Source organism: Pleurodeles waltl, chromosome 10 (assembly GCF_031143425.1).
Source record: "Pleurodeles waltl isolate 20211129_DDA chromosome 10, aPleWal1.hap1.20221129, whole genome shotgun sequence".
NCBI lineage: Eukaryota > Metazoa > Chordata > Amphibia > Caudata > Salamandridae > Pleurodeles > Pleurodeles waltl.
Window position 1 is genome coordinate 27239057 of NC_090449.1, and position 17247 is coordinate 27256303.

The following is a 17247-nucleotide window of genomic DNA, read 5'->3' on the forward strand; positions in this document are numbered from 1 at the left end:
AGTTCATTGTTCATTTGCAAGGCTTGTTTGCAGGACTACACAGTGTGGTCCTTTATTCTAAGACTTTCTAGAAGCCTTTCTTGCAGCATGGTTGGGTGTGGCTCGTGGGCGGGGCTTGGCTCTATATAAGGGAGCCAGCCCAGCTCCACATGCTCACTATTCAGAGGTCCCGGTGCAGAGCAGCAGCATTATCCAGAGTTTCTGTCCCAGAGGCCTATCCAGTCAATTCCAGGCCTGCCCTCGTTTATTTGGTGATCTTCAAGCAGGGCGGTAAGACGGAGGACAGGTTAGGCCCCGACTCTGTTTTCCAGTGACATTTGAGTTTTGGGCCTAAATTTGAAATCGCATGTGCGATTGTTTTCATGGCATTTGTATCGTGAATTCCGAATCGGCAACAGTGTAAGCGATTCATTCCTGGCATTACCTTCTTGGCATTTAGATCGGCAGTGTGTGCGATCATTTCATGACATTTGGATCATATATTCCGAATCGGCAACAGTGTGGGCGATTCATTCCTGGCATTTATTTCTTGGCATTCAGATCGGCAGTGCGCGCGATCATTTCATGGCATTTGTATCGTGAAGTCAGAATCGGGAACAGTGTGCGCAATTCTTTCCTGGCATTTACTTCTTGGCATTCAGATCGGCAGTGTGGGCGATCATTTCATGGCATTTGGTTCTTGATAATCGAAACAGCAACATTGTGCGCAATTCATTCCAGACATTCAACTCTTGAATTACAGATCGGCAGTGCGCGCAATCGTTTCATTGCATTTGACTCTAGATGCTCGAATCGGCAACAGTGTGCGCGATTCATTCCTGGTGTTTAACTTGTGAAATACAGATCGGCAGAGTGTGCGATCATTTCTAGACATTGAAGTCCAGATTTGCAGTTTTGATTAAGGTGCATAATATTTCCTGAACATTTGAGTCTTGGAACTATTAATCAGAGAGTGACGTAGCCGTGTTATTCATGGTTCTAGTACAGTTCATTCATGTAGCGAAAAAAACATGTGCTCTTTGATTCTTATTACAATGCAGTGATTATTATAATAACTATTTGGAGAGCGTTCATTGTTCAAAATATGATTGTTAATTCTGGAATGCTCATAGTATTCTTGAAACTCAGATTCAATAGAGTGTTATCCAATGTTCATAGTATTCTTGAATCCCAGATTCAACAGTGTTATTCAATGTTCATATTATTCTTGAAACCCCGATCCAACAGAGTGTTATTCAGTGTTCAGAGCATAAGATGTTATTCTAAAAAAACGCTCCTATGACAGTTTGCATAATCCTTCTTGATTTCCAGATACCCAGATTTCTGAGGCCTAGTTATAGTGAAGCTTTAGGCCATTCATGTTTTCAGTATAAGTGTTATTTGAAACAAAGCTTATTTAAAGTCATTGTGATTAATCTTGCAATTGTGTTGTTTAACTCTTGCTTCCACAGGTCTCCTTCCCCGCTGTTCCCAACCCAAAACCCATTCCCCCACTTGGCCATTCTTTAACTCTGTGTTATATAATTAGTGGAGTTTGGAGCTACCAAGAGATGGACATGTTGGGAACATGCGCAAGCCCCGAGGATCTGGTCTCCTTGACAGTCGGGGTGTAGAAGGAGAGTTGTCTGTTGAGGTATTCTGGTCCGGTATTGTGCAGTGCTTTGTGAGTGTGGGTGAGGAGCTTGAACGGGATTCTCTTGTTGATGGGGAGCCAGTGCAGGTCTCTCAGGTGGGCTGTGATGTGGCTGTGGCGGGGGATGTTCAGGATGAGGCGTGCGGAGGCGTTCTGTATGCGTTGCAGTCTTTTCTGGAGCTTGGCCGTGGTTCCTGTGTAGAGGGCGTTGCCGTAGTCCATTCTGCTGCATACGAGGGCTTGGGTGACAGTCCTTCTGGTTCCGGTGGAGATCCATTTGTAGATCTTTCGAAGCATGCGGAGGGTGTTGAAGCAGGAGGAAGAGACAGCGTTGACTTGCTGGGTCATTGATAGCGATGCATCCAGGATGAACCCCAGGTTGCGTGCGTGGTTGGTAGGTGCTGGTGCGGTTCCCAGTGTGGCAGGCCACCAGAAGTCATCCTAGACGGAGGGGGTGGAGCCGAGGATGAGGACCTCGGTTTTGTCAGAATTCAGTTTCAGGCAGCTGTTCTGCATCTATTCGGCGATGGCCTTCATTCCTTCGTGGAGGTTGGTTTTGTCGGTGGCGGGGTTCTTGGTGAGGGAGAGGATCAGCTGGGTGTCATCGGCGTATGAGACGATGTTGAGGTTGTGTGATCAGACGATGTTTGCGAGCGGAGCCATGTAAATGTTAAAGAGGGTCGGGCTGAGGTACGATTCCTGGGGTACGCCACCGATGATCTTGGTAGCTTCAGAGCAGAATGGAGGGAGGCGGACCCTCTGGGTTCTGCTGGTGAGGAAGGCAGTGATCCAGTCCAGGGCTCTGTTGCAGATCCCTGCAACGTTGAGGCGTGTGTGTAGGGGGTAGTGGCAGATGGTGTCGAAGGCGGCTAAGAGGTCCAGGAGGATGAGGGCCGTGGTTTCGCCATTGTCAAGTAGGGTCCTGATGTCGTCGGTGGCGATGATGAGGGCGGTTTCGGTGCTGTGGTTGCTGCGGAATCCGGATTGGGACGAGTCCAGAGTGTTGTTCTCCTCGAGGAAGCGGGTCAGTTGTTTGTTGACAATTTTCTCGATTACTTTTGCTGGGAAGGGGAGCAGGGAGATAGGCCGTTGTCAAGTAGGGTCCTGATGTCGTCGGTGGCGACGATGAGGGCGGTTTCGGTGCTGCGGTTGCTGCGGAATCCGGATTGGGACGAGTCCAGAGTGTTCTCCTCGAGGAAGCAGGTCAGTTGTTTGTTGACAATTTTCTCGATGACTTTTGCTGGGAAGGGGAGCAGGGAGATAGGCCGTTGTCAAGTAGGGTCCTGATGTCATCGGTGGCGACGATGAGGGCGGTTTTGGTGCTGCAGTTGCTGCGGAATCCGGATTGGGACGAGTCCGGAGTGGTGTTCTCCTCGAGGAAGCGGGTCAGTTGTTTGTTGACAATTTTCTCGATTACTTTCGCCTGGAAGGGGAGCAGGGAGATGGGCCGGAAGTTCTTGAGGTCCTTTGGGTCCGCCTTGGGTTTCTTGAGGAGGGCGTTGATCTCGGCGTGTTTCCAGCCCTCCGGGAAGGTGGCGGTCTTGAAGGAGCTGTTGATGATCTTCCGGAGTTGTGGTGCGATGACAGAGCTCGCTTTGTTGAAGATGTGGTGAGGGCAGGGGTCGGATAGTGAGCCAGAGTGGATGGTGTTCATTATTTTGATGGTGTTGTCGTCGTTGCCGTGGGTCCAGGAGAGCAGGAGTGGCTGGGTGGTGGTGAGTCTGTGGTGTTGGTGGTTGACGGAGGATCTGGGTATTGATGCTGTCATGGATGTCTACGATCTTGCGGTAGAAAAAGATGGCTAGGGAGTCGCAGAGGTCTTGCGATGGCGGGATGTCATTGACGTTGGAACCTGGGTTGGAGAGTTCCTTCACGATGTTGAAGAGCTTCTTGTAGCTGTGTGCGTTGTTGTCAATGCGTTTTTTGAGAGTGGTTCTTTTGGCGGTTCAGATGGATGTGGTGTCTGTGGATGGCATTCTTGAAGGCTGTGTGGTTATCCGGTATCTGTTCTTGGCACCACTTTTTCTCGAGTCTTCGGCATGTTTGCTTGGATTCTTGGAGGTCGGCGGTGAACCAGAAGGCCTTTCTGTTGGTGCGTCCGTTTGAAGGTTTCTTGATTGGGGGGAGAGTGTTGGCACAGTCGTCGATCAATTGCCTGAGGTTGCGGGCGGCTGTGTCGGTGGTGTCGATTGTTGGGTTCCGGGAGAGGGTGGTGATCAGCTGGTATTCGGTGACCTTGTTCCATCTGCGGTGGGGAATATGCTGCCGGTGGTGATGCGTTGTGGGTTTCTTGAAGGTGAAGTGGATGCAGCAGTGGTCGGTCCAGTGGCTGAAGGAGATGTGTTTACTGGCGGAGAAGATGGGGTCAAGCGTGTGTCCTGCGGAGTGGGTGGGTGTCGTGATGAGCTGCTTGAGGCAGAGCTTGGCGAGGTTGTCGATCAAGGTGGTGGAGTTGTTGTCGTTGTTGTTCTCGAGGTGGAAGTTCAGGTCCCTGAGGAGAATGTAGTCTGTGGATGCGAGTGCGTGCGTGCTGACGATGTAGGAGATGGAGTCGCTGAACTGCTGTTGAGATCTGGGGGGCCTGTAAACAAGGGACCCTCAAATGGTGGTGTTTGGACGGTGTGGATCTGGAAGTGCAGGTGTTCGGTGGCTCTGAGGGTGTTTTCGGTGCTGGTCGTGATTCTAAGGGTATTCCTGTGGACGATGGCGACGCCTCCTCCTGGTCTGTTGGTGCGGTCCCTATGGGTGATCTTGTAGCCATCTGGGATGGCTATGGCGACGTCGAGCGCTAAGAGGGATTCATCCAGGTCTCGGTCAGGAAGGCGACGTCTGGGGAGGCTGAGTCAAGTAGGTTCCAGAGTTCGATGGCGTGTTTGTGGATGGAGCGGGTGTTGAGTAGGATGCATCTGAGATGGTTGCATCCTGCCTTGGCAGGTGGGTCGCTGGTGTGGAGGCTGGTGAAGGTGCAGTTCCGGCAGGAGGAGGGTCCGTGGGTGATGGACTGCAACTCTTCTTCTGATGTGGGACATCAACTGCATCACTCCTAGTCTCCACTGTCAACCTGGTCCTGCACGTCCAGAAGGGTAGATAGTGGCTCCTGCCCTACCGGACACTATACTGAAACTGGACATGGTCCCCTTCATTTGCAGGTCCTCTTCTGTCTGATCCATCTTCTGTTTTTTTCCAGTCTTGCGGGGGTCTTGCACAGTCCTTTTAGAAAATTTATCTGTGAGTTTGGGAAAAAACAGGTACTTACCTCTTCTCTCCTGGGGGGCACTCTGGTACTTACCTTTTGGGGTTCCTAGTTCCTCTAGCTTCCCTCTACAGATTTCACTTACCTGGGTGGGGGTCTGACTTTCGCGTTCCATTTTTTTATTATATGGTTTGGTCTCCCCCTAGGTTCTCTATTATTTACTGCTATTTCATTGTTTTCTATTGCTTTCTATGCCCATTCCTGATTACTAATGTGTATATAATAGTGTGTTTACTCACCTGCTAGTAGAGTTTTGCCTATATAGTATTTTAGTATTTGTGTCACTAAAATAAAGTACCTTTATTTTTGTAACGCTGTGTGGTTCTTTCATGTGTGTAAGTGCTGTGTGACTACAGTGGTATTGCACGAGCTTTGCATGTCTCCTAAATAAGTCTTGGCTGCTCATCCACAGATACCTCTAGAGAGCCTGGCTTCTAGACACTGACTGCACCTCACTAATAGGGGAGACCTGGACCTGGTATGAGGTGGTAACACCATAGGTGCTCGCCACACACCAGGCCAGCTTCCTACAACTAGTAGCAGCCAAAGGTGAATCACTGAAAGCAATAGATATTGTATCTTAAGGTATAGCGGAAGATGAATTACTTCGAGCAGCAGAAGATAAATTGTCACTACCTATAAAAAGCATTGCATCCACCACTGAAGCCCTTATGATTTCATGCACCATTTTGGGTTATGAGCCAGGAGTATGCCAGCTTCGAGGAGATGGTAGTTGCTTCGCCTTCCCTATGTCTTCATGTTGGAGACACAGAGGTTCTACCGTAGCACAATTTTAGAAAAGGAAAGGTTTGGCAGGTGTCAGGCTGTTGGGGTGGGGGTGGGGGGGGGTTCAAGAGATTTTTGACTAGGCGTGTTATGCCGGCTCATGCAGGTGTCAACATCAGCACCATGGGCAAGGGTAGGATTAATAAGAAAGAAGACGTCAGATCGACCACACCCAACCCTACTCTTCCCTCCCAGGTACCTCCTAAAGTTGCCTAACTTTTATTTACTTTCCCTGTGATGCAGTGAGAAGGCCTGCAAGGAAACTCTCCTGGGGAAACACCTAAAGGTCACTTGGGTGAACCTGTGGTGTGATCGCCCCAACCTCAACTAACCTTATTTATATAAAGTATTTCCTCTCAACACAACATGGCTTTTGTTTTGTTACCGTCAAGCGTGTTGTAGGTGAACACACATTGCAACTTACAAAGCACTTACCATTTTTACAGGAACTCGACGCGCCCATTTAGGATATGATGAGAAAGCTCCTGGCTGACAGAGCTTGGCTTCTTGGTTTTGAGGTAGGACCCTTTGGGCCTCATTTACAAAGCCAGTTGTGCAAGTGCCTTGTGGTGCCGCCCTGCGCCACTGGGAAAGGACAGAAACGTGGCATATCTACACGATACGGTGTATTTCAATCCTCTCCCCCAACACTGGCGCACAAATTGCTTCCATGTGCCAACGCATGCCCCCTTGCACCATTGGGCAAGGGTGCTTGCATTATGGGGATGCATGATTTTGTGCAGGAAGGGGGACCTTCCTGCATGAAATCAATCCCAAGAGGTGTTTTCCTCTTTTTATGTGTGCTGCAGATTAGAGCACACATAGAAAGAGTAAACAAGCATTTGCAATGCACTAGGGTCTCGCATTTGTCCGAGTTACGGCTATTACCAGTTGTAAACTCCCAAACGGATTTTTCTTGCCACTTTTAAAGAAAAAAACAGCGCGATCGCTCTGCTACAGTTCACTCGTAATTAAACCTATCGGCAAAAGTGGAATTATGTATGTAACCGGCAAAAGTGCAATTAACTGTGTAACAGGGTCGATATTATGCAAAGCGCTCGACTTCTGCCAAGCGAGATCGCGCTACGAAAATAGAGAAAAAGTAGTCCACAAACCTAACGGGAAACAGCGAGCCTCGCATGTTTTCTGTACTTGGTCGCTGCGCTCGAGGAGGGCTAACCACCGGAAAAGGCATGACATATGTGTGCCTTCCATTATTGAAAGCAAGCAGATTCTAACAGGCAAGCCCACGAACCAGTGAAAGACACTGACGTGACGTGGACAAGGCTCGGAGCCCTTTTCTAATTCCTAAAGCGTCTTGCTAGCGATACGCATGCGCAAGCGCATGCGACGCAGGCTCGTCCCTAAAAATGGGGAGAAATAAAGACATTTCCTCCTGTTGCGTCACTCTTACACCACCCCTGAGATGGCATAGGATTCTTGTATATTCCCAGACTTGTAAATCTGGGAATGCATCAGATTCCTCCAGGTTCCAGGGTGTTGCATTGGAACACCTCAAGCATCACGCAGTGTTAAAGGGGTCCATACTGACAAGGCCATGAAAAGCCACGCAAGGTGGCTTCGCTGTGGCCTTGTAAACATGGGCTGGCACACTGCGTCACTGGAGCGTCAATGACGCTCTGTGGCGCAATGTGCCGAGAGGTCCTAGTAAATGAGGCCCTTCTTTTCTTTATTCATGTACTTTCTCGGCAGGCCCTGGCCCGGTTTGAGTGCTGTGACGTGGAATCCCACCGGTGGCCTCAAGTCATGGCAGCGGGAGGCAGGGGACATTGGCCAGCCTGGGTCTGGCCAAAGCTTGTGAGGTCAGCCTGATCAGGCTCCTGGAGTACACAGCCAAGGCTCACCAAAGAGTGAGAGCTGGGGCCCAGAACCGCTGCTGGGCGGGGGAGAAGGGATGCCCCTCCGTGGGGAAGCAGCGTCCTCCGGAGGGTAGCCAAGGAAGGACAACAGGAACACGGTGATGTTGGTGTAATTTGAACTGCATCCTTCCAGTTCTTTCAGAGCTTTTAGTAGTAGCTTCATAGTTTGTTAAAAACCCTGCTGTGTCCTAATCTGTCCAAAGAAGCCCGGATGCTCAGGCCCCGTGAGCGCAGGGCACTGGATACCTTCTCTTCCCAGCGGTGACCCATCGCAGCCAGAGCAGAGCACCCCGAACTGTGAGCGAGGAAACAGGGGGGTACCCAGGGCGAAGCAGGGTTCCTCGCCAGGCTGATGCAAACCGGCAGGATCTAGAGGCAGGAAGGACAAGCTGTGGAAACCACCGACACTTCCGGAGGACACTTTACTGCAGGAGGAGCGACGTTCACAAAAGCATCTGCGAGTACCTAGAGTATTACTGCGGGAGTACTCCTTCAAACACTCTTGCATGCCTTGGTGACTCAGCTCCGAAACGTCCAACTCCCAGAGGGTGGAAGGGCGAAAAATGCACAGTCTTTTCCATTAGTCTTATTTGTAGGTGAATAATCCCTGAGATCCCTTGTCGTAATCTCATTACAGATGCCGTGGGGCCACCCACAAGAGAATACCTGCGGGTACAGGAGTACGGAAGAGAGTGCCACAGCATTGACACTTTACATACTCCTTTTTAAACAAGGGTGGGGACTGGGAGATTATTGGTCCAGTGCACTGTCTCCCAAATGAACCTGTCATATCTATATAGGTACACTGTTCCAAAAGAAAAAAGACAAAAGACAAAAAAACTTTTTAAGTCCTATTCAGCAAGAGCGAGTCTATGCTGGATGTTTAGGAGAGCCCTCAAGCACCCAATAGGGTGACAGGTATCATCATTGGGCTTACTCCTCGTCAGACCGGTGCTGCAATGTCTGGCGGGCCACCCAAGATTCAGGGTGGCGCTCAACCGTTGTTAAATTGCCAAAAAGAGGTCTGGGATGAAAACTGACTAAGAAGAAGAACGGAGAGTATAGAAAGAGACAAAACTCTAAAATTGTCTCTGAACCAAAACCATCATTTTAATGAGTCAGAAATAAGGTACAGGCCAAGATTAAAACAAGGGTGTAAAGAGTGTTGATGGAAATAATGTACCACTGCACTCTATAACTAGGGAAGGTAGTTTACCTAATCCTAAATGGTCAACATGTTTCGCGTCCTCGGTTGGTCACAAGGTGATCCTATGACGCTTCTTCAGGACCCAAAAAAAGGAATTGTTATTAAACTACTTCTCCTGTATATCAACAATTAATCAAGTGCTAAAAAGTCACTTACAAGTAGAAGACAAAGTAGGTCTAAGTCAGTTGGTCAGTAAGGTCGCCCATCCCATATTAGAGATTGGCCATTTAGGATTGACCACAACATATGTAATAAGTCCGGTTCATCTGCCTGGCATCTAGGGCAGGAGGATGAAACTGTGGGGAATATCTTATGTAGCTTGCATGGTGTCAGATAGGCCCTGCGTAATAGTGAAAATTGTATGAATTTAAGTTGTGTGTTCCAGGGTATCAATATAGGGTACTCTATGGCGTGATAGAGGTCTGTCTCCCATTGTGTCCTCAGTGGAAGTAGTGAGGTATGTAATGAGCACGCTGTCCCTTCTATAACCACTTAACCAGATATCTGCCGGTACCCATTTCATAGAGAGCTTCAACTAATACATGTGCCTTAGGCTCAGAGCCCATCGCTGGCCGATGCATTTGGACATTGTGTAGAATATTAGCATGTTTAAGGAATAGGGCGGGCCCCTGCGAGCTCTTGTTGTTGTATAAATTCTTGATGCATTATCAGCATCGCATCACTAGGCAGGTTTTCCACTGTGGTGATCCCCACAGTTTCCCAGGGTAATAGTCTAGTAGATGGCAGTGTGCCCACCAGAGTAGGCAGACCACTCTGAGGGATATGAGGGGCCTAGTCCGTGGGGGTGCATGTGTAACAGAGTGCCATCTTCCAGTATGTGAAAGCATTACTTAGCAATAAGGGGAGTCCTGGGGGTGCATAACTCCAGGCAGTAACAATTTTTGTAATTTGCCTGACTCCAATGCACACAGCGAATAGCTAGTTTCTTGCAGGGGGATCCCAGCTAGCCAATAAAGTAACCACTGCAGCTGGCCCGCAAGGCAGTAGGATTTAAAGTTGGGTGCCTGCAGCCCACCCTCATCCAGTGGGAGCTGCAGATTAAGTAGAACAACGCATCATCTCCAGGAGGCCCAAATTAGATCCAGAAATATGGAGTTCATTGTCTTGAAAACAGCCCGGGGAACTACGTTTGGCAGATTCACAAACTAGTATAATAATTTTGGTAGCATCACCATTTTAGAGAGCGCCAATCGACCTGTTACAGGTAGAGGCAATGTGATCCAGAATTTCACCTGTGCTTTCAAGGCGCTAATGGCCCTGAACAGGTTCCCGTCCACTAGGTCTGGAGATGATCTGTAGACCTGCATGCCCAAATATCGAAATGTGTGGTGTACAACTAGTATGGTCTGTGAATCTAAGGACACCCAATCTTGGGTGACAGGCCCCCAGAATTATAATGCATGTGATTTGGGTTGATTGACCTGGAAGCCTGATAAAAAAAAAAGGATTGAAGTATAGTAGAATTTGGTGGGAGATCCAGGCTCAGGGCCGACTATATACTACCATGTCGTCTGCATTGAATGAAACAGCATGGAGCTGGGGTCCTCGTGGGATACCCCAACCCACAGCCTCTTGTGTGTGTTTCTGTGCCAGGAGTTCTAATGCTAGGACAAACAGGAGGGGGGAGAGTGGGCATCCCTATCTCGTCCCCCGGGAAATCAGGTATTGTAAGGAGATATGTGCCCCTGTTTAGGCTCTCGCTGTGGCATTAGTATAGAGGAGTGTAACCCAGGGATGAAGGTGGATGGAATCTTAAATTTCTAAGGTACCAACCACATTTAGTCCCAATCTAGTGAGTCAAATGCCTGTTGAAGGTCTAAAGAACGGCAGCCCGCGTTTGGGTAAGTGTTGTGACATTACTCGATACAATCTGTTAAGGAAGTACTCTTGCGTGGAAGAAAACCACATTGACCAATGTAGATTAAGTCAGGTAGGAAAGGGAGTAGACGGTACGAGCACTTTACAGAGTATTTTCTACTCCGAGGTCAGCAGGGAGAGCGGCCTATTGGAAGAAAGGTTTGTGGGGACACAGCTGGGTTTAACTAGGGAGGTGACCAGGGCCTGACGAGTAGTGGGTGGCAATGAGTCTGAGTCTAACGAGGCTTTGTACAATTTCTTCAGGTGGAGGACCAAGCGGGGTGCAAACGTAGAGTAGAATTCAGTGGGTAACCGATCCGTTACCGGCATTTTGTTATGCGCCATGTTGCTAATAGCTCGGCGTATTTTAACTTACATCAGCTTGGCTTCCAGTTCGGCACGAGTTACTGCTGAGTCCCATGGTAACCTCAGATCACACAGGAAAGCGTCCACCCCTGTGGAGGGCTGGGAGGGGCTGATCGCATACAGCTGGGTGTAATGCTCCCTAAAAGCTTCATTTATCTCCAGCTATGCATTGCCATACGTATTTGAAGGCGTTACTAGGGATAGAATCGGTGTGGGTGACAGTGTCAGATGATTTGACAAGAAACTCTCCCCTCCAGGCTTCTTGTAACAGAGACGAAAAAGAGTAGATGCAATGAAAATACATTTAAAATAAGTAATCCCAAGGCAGACACTCCAGGCCGTTGTGTTGTATGTGACGATAGTCATGAGTTGGCAGGGAGAATCACCAGGCCCAAGTGGGACAGGCAGGAGTGTAGCTTCAGGTGGGTGTCTTTGGGGCTGTGACACCATCCAAATGCGTTCTTGGCTTGGTAATTGGGTCTGCTGACCCTGAGCTGGCTTGCTATGACTCCCTTGATGTTGCTCTTTTTTAATCTTTCTAGTTTTGCTAAAAGCTTTTAAATTGTTCCTATCTTGGAGGGAAAATTTAAATCTATATATTGACTGGTTTATCAAAAAAGAAGTACTCCTTGAATGGGTGCAAATTCAGTACTTTTTGGAGTTTACAAACATTGGCAATGGTAGGCCTGGAAGGCTCCGCCAGTCTCACGTTTCCAGGCACACCACTCTCCATCAAACACCCAAAAGGTGACAGGAGGAATGCTAGCAAATAGTCCAACCTTGGGCGTACTCGCCTAGTTACGCGACCCCCAACAGCTGGAGACGCGGTTATTGATATATACATAACACAAGCAACATTAATCGGGCATAGCTAAGTGTATGGATACATATTGAAGTGTCTCAGAATATTGGGTTGTCTAAATAGTTGGATAGACAATCTAAGTCTATTTGGAAGGAGGTCCTGAAGAAATCCAGGGGCACTCCCCGGATGAAACAGGTGTTGACGGACAAGCAAGTGAAGACATTTTTTGAATGAAATAATTTTGGATATTACATATGGGAATAAGTTTGGATTACCAAGAGAAATTTTAAATGATTTGAAATTCTTGGATCAGAGATTGTTTGAATTGGGACATTATTTTCACGAGAATACATGTATGGATCTTTGGACTGTTAAATCTCATTTGGAATAAATTGTGTTTCGGAATTCAAGAAAGGACATTATTTTGGATACAATATTATAATTTTTTTCATTTTTTTCATTATTTGGTGACTGATGTACTGTTTCATTGCAATTTGTACACGTGTGCAATTACACTTTGTTAGTTTTGCTAAAAGCTTTTAAATTGTTCGTTTCTTGGAGGGAAAATTTAAATCTATATATTGACTGGTTTATCAAAAAAGAAGCACTCCTTGTATGGGTGCAAATTCAGTACTTTTTGGAGTTTACAAACATTGGCAATGGTAGGCCTGGAAGGCTCCGCCAGTCTCAGGTTTCCAGGCACACCACTCTCCATCAAACGTCAAAAAGGTGACAGGAGGAATGCTAGCAAATAGTCCAACCAGAAGCTGTCGCACAAAGTAGCATTCCATTCCATTGCGTTTCTCCCACTGTGCCACTGTCGACAGAAGCTCACCTACGGCCAGATGTACAATGCTTTTTCCTGGTCGCAAATGGCCTGATTCGCACAATCGCAGTGTTTGCAACCCTGAAAAAGCATTTCTGGATATACAGACCCCATTTTGCAATTCAGTATATTTTTACTGAATTGCAAAATGTTTTTGTAAGTCGCTATTAGAAAGGGGCGTGCCAAGGGTGTCCCATCCTAATAGCAAGTCGCAGTGTAAGATTGTTTTGCGACCGTGAATGCAATCGCAAAACCTCACAGTTACCACCAAAGTCATGTTGGTGATAACCCATTCGCAAACTGGAAGGACTTCCCACAGGACCCCTTTCCCTTTGTGAATACAAGCGAAAATATTTTTTATATTGCGATCTACCTCATCAATATTGATGAGGTAGGTCTTTGCAACTCCATTGGGAATTGCTAAATGTGTCTGAGACACATCTGCACATTTCATTTTGTGAGTCTCTAATTGCGGCTCACGAAAAGTTGTAATTAGAGACTTGCAAATTGAAATGGTCATACATCTGGTCCCTAGTGCATATCAGTACTAGCCCGGCTCCTCATCGGAACAGTCCATCCCAAATTGGTCATTTCACCACTCAACCGTGCAGCCCAATGCTTGTTTAGTTGTAATATTTGAGATTCACCCCCTCCCCTCAAATCTCACTGACTAAGCTACGCTCCCATATAAACCCAGAACTGAGAAGAAGTTTCCTCTGTGGAGCACTCCGTGGCTGCCTTTTTGCTCTGAAAAGTGTATTCTTGTCTATGTGATGTCCAATGACAACGGGGAAGACTGTGACGTAAAACACTTGCAACATGCTCCCCTTGTTATTATAAAATGGGCTCCTCCATCCCAAATCCCAGACACTACAGTAGGATGGTTTCCTGGTGCTGGTATGAGGTCAGAGCAGTGCTGGTGTCTGGTAATTGCAGCAGCGGTTTCTTCTCGAGAGCAGGGAGGAGTCACCCTTGCCCATCTTGCTGCGAGCCCCACAGGGAAAATTAAAATGGCAATTAAAAGATCTTATTGCCATTATATTTTTACTGGCGCAGTGCGCGCAGCAGCAGCACCAGTCCTGAGCCCAGAAACATGCTGGGTGTGTCCTCTGTTGCCGATTGGCATCAGAGGACAGAAGCAGGGCTGACTTGACGCTCCAAAGTGCGCATGTCACTTTGGCCGGCTGTTTGCGCAGGCCAAAGTGACATGCCCACTTTGAAGCTCTCCATTTAGCTGTTTCAAACAGCTGGGTGGAGATCAAGCACAGGCCTCTAGGGCTTGAAGGGGCATCCTGCCAGGCCGCTCCATCGAATCCAGGTGCTTCCAGTGGCGGTTTCTCTTTGAGGGCGGCTGCTGTAAATGGGTAGTGTAGGACCCCCGCCTGCTGTAAATGTTCAGTGCACGTAAGTGTAGTGTTTGTGTTTAAGTTAGTGTTATTTGGGCTTTTGGTGGGAGGGGTGGTTTACTTTAGGGTTGTAGAGGGAGGGGTAGTTTTTTGTGTTTTTTTTGTGAAGTGGTGGAGCACTTCACTCGCCTAACCACTTTTAGAGGGTACAGGCCGCCGCTGGGTGCTTCTCTCATGATGGCTGACAGCATGAGAGCAGTGTCTTGATTGGTTAGGGGATCTCTCCCTCTATCAGACAGCAGAGACAGCAGAAGAACACAGAGGAGGACACGCGGCCCATGGGGAAGTGCAGTTTTATTTTATTTTATTTCAGATGTGTAATGCATGTAAGTGTAGTGGTTGTGTTTATTTTGTAGTGTTATGTTTTTATTTGGGCTTTTGGAGGGATGTGGTATTTTATTTTGGGCTTTTGGAGGGAGGGGTTGTTTAATTTTTTTTGGGGGGGGAGTGGGGAGCCACTTCACTCATCCCACCACATTCAAAGGGTATGAACCGCCTTTAGGTAGTTGTTCTCAGGGCTGGCTTTAGGGTGGTGCGAGCGGTGCACCCACACCGGGTGCTGACCTGGATTGGGGGGGCGCTGACCTCAGAGGGGCGCTGTGTTTAGCAATTACTTACAAAACTTGCGATTTAAAAGCACCTGCTGAAAAGTTCCTTGTGCGTCCAGCCTTCATAAAACAATTACAAAATTAAGATACCTCTTGTGATTAATGTTCCTGCAAGGGAGAGAGCAGCTTAGACTCACCATAAAGTAGCGCAGAGGGTGAATATGCCTGCTGCAAAGAACGGAACTATATTTTATGTGGATAGCTGAGTGAATTACAAAAGCCAGCCTTTAAAAGCGCTTTAAAACAATTGAATATATGTGAAAGGGGGTCTATGGAAAGATGAGGGCATTTTTGCTGGGTGGTAGTGAGTGAAACCGAGGAGGTGGTCATGGAGATGGGTGGGGGGGCAAAAAAGACTGTTGCACAGGGCGCTACCAGCGCTAAAGCCGGCCCTGGTTGTATTGCTCTGGTGTCACCGTTGTGACGACACAACAGCTGTGACGTCATAACTGTGACCTGATATTGATCGGTTCCCTTTAGCTGGGCCGAGCCCAGGGTGTATCAGCCCCTAGGGTCAGTGCCGGATTAAACCCTGTGGAGGGCCCTAGGCAGTTTAAATTTTGGGGGCCCCTCGCAAATTATCTCCTAATACGTTTTTAATTTTACCAACCAACAATTTTTTCTAAACCAGTTTTATTACACAAAACTAAACATTACACGTATGTAGTTTGCACCAAACGTTTTTTACAAACTGACAGCTGACGGAAGATGAGCTTTTACGAGACAAACTGTTCTGTGAATCTGATGTCTAAGGTTTGTGTACTTTAAGTTGTTAATGGGTGCATTACATTAATACAGTATTTTTGCTGTAGAGTCTTTAATGTAAAGTGTTCGTTTCTTTGAGTTGATTCATTTCTTTCTATCTTTTGGAAACAATGTATGATAGTTTGATTGTAATTTTCTTTCAGATTAAATCAATATTACTTTGATCAGTTGTCGTGGGGCCCCTGAAAGGAGTGGGGCCCACAGGCCGGGGACTACTTTGCCTGTTTGGTAATCCGGGCCCGCCGTAAGTGTCCTGTGATGACCCGGTTGCTTTTAGCCGGGCCTCTGACATCAGTCACGGACTGATGCTGGGGTTGGGGGGTGGGGGCTGCCCACTGCAGCTCTCCCTCCAGACGCGTGAGCCGATCCGCAGGCTGGTGTGGAATGTCACACCCGGACTCTGATGTGTGCGTGACACTGGCGGCGCGCGTGCCCTCTCCGCGCTGGAATGTGTACATCGGACTGCTCGACTTCAGCGCTCCGAGGCCCCGCTGGGGCTGCTGCCGCCTGCGAGGCGCTACTGCTGTTGTCATGTATTGTGCACACAGAATGCGGAGTTCATGGACTGGGGTCTGGTGCCGGTGCTGCGACCGTCCGAGCTCCCTGTCTGTCTGTGCACCCCCAAGGGGATGTATTTCTCTGTCTCGCCTAAGAGAAGTGGCATTCAGGGAGAGGAGGGGTGCACAGAGCCGCTCCCCCCCCTCCGTTCACACGTAACCAACCCACCAGTGCTTCCACGTAGTGTCAATAGGTGATAGTGCCCAGTTCTGGGAGCTACACCTGGAGTAATGCAGTACCTTCTGCAGAACTCCTAGCGAGTAACACTGTCAGTTCCGGGGCCATATTTGGAGCATAATTCCCAGTTCTGCAGGCCACATTTGGAGAAAATTCCCAGTTTTGGGGGGCATATTTACAGCATAATTTCCCAGTTCTGGAGGCCACGTTTGGAGTATAATTCCCAGTTCTGGAGACCATATCTTGAGTATAATTCCCAGTTCTGGAGACCATATCTGGAGTATAATTCCCAGTTTTGGAGGCCATATTTGCAGCCTAATTTGCCAGTTCTGGGGCCGGCCCATCACTGCTCCAAGAAGGCAGTGCCACCGGCCGGAGCGCCTATCCTGCTTGCCGCCCCGGCTTGACCCGTGGCGTTGGCTGAACATGTAAAGCAGCCCCCACACTGGTGGGAGAGGCAGCCGCACCCCACTGCGGGGTCCGATGCGCGGTCCCCGGAGGAGGACTCCCCGTGCTGGGGCAGCGCTCTGGGGCGCCCCGCGCTCCCAGAGTCCAATGTCGGTGCCGCCGCGTGGGGTGGAGTTGGTGAGAGGCGCGGCTAGCTGCCCATCACGGGCCTGGGGGGCCGCGGTGGAGGTGCTCTGGAGCGGGGGAGCACCCCGAAACCTTCCCGCGGCCCTCTACCCCGCAGCTACCCAGCAGGCCTCGGAAGGGGGTAGGCCAGGAGGACAGATGCCAGCACGCGGTGCCCAATGAGTGGAATACGAAATGCTTGCCTACCTATAGGCCTGCCCTGACTACCTCTAGACTGCCTACTGCGCCCAGGGCCACCATCTTGCATGGCGCCATACTAATACCACTGCGCACAGTACAGCGACGCCCCATTCACAAGCGGGGGCCTCACTACTGAGTTCCACCGTTTGGCAGAGTCATGGCTCCCAGGGCCAGATGTACCAAAGGGTTTTTCCCATTCTGTGTCAATAGGAAAATGTGTTCGTACATATGGCCCCCAGTTACCAGTGATTCACCACATAACTGCGACACACCCACGACAAGACGGGCAAGACTGACACAAGGCAATAGCACCTCACATTTGATTCCC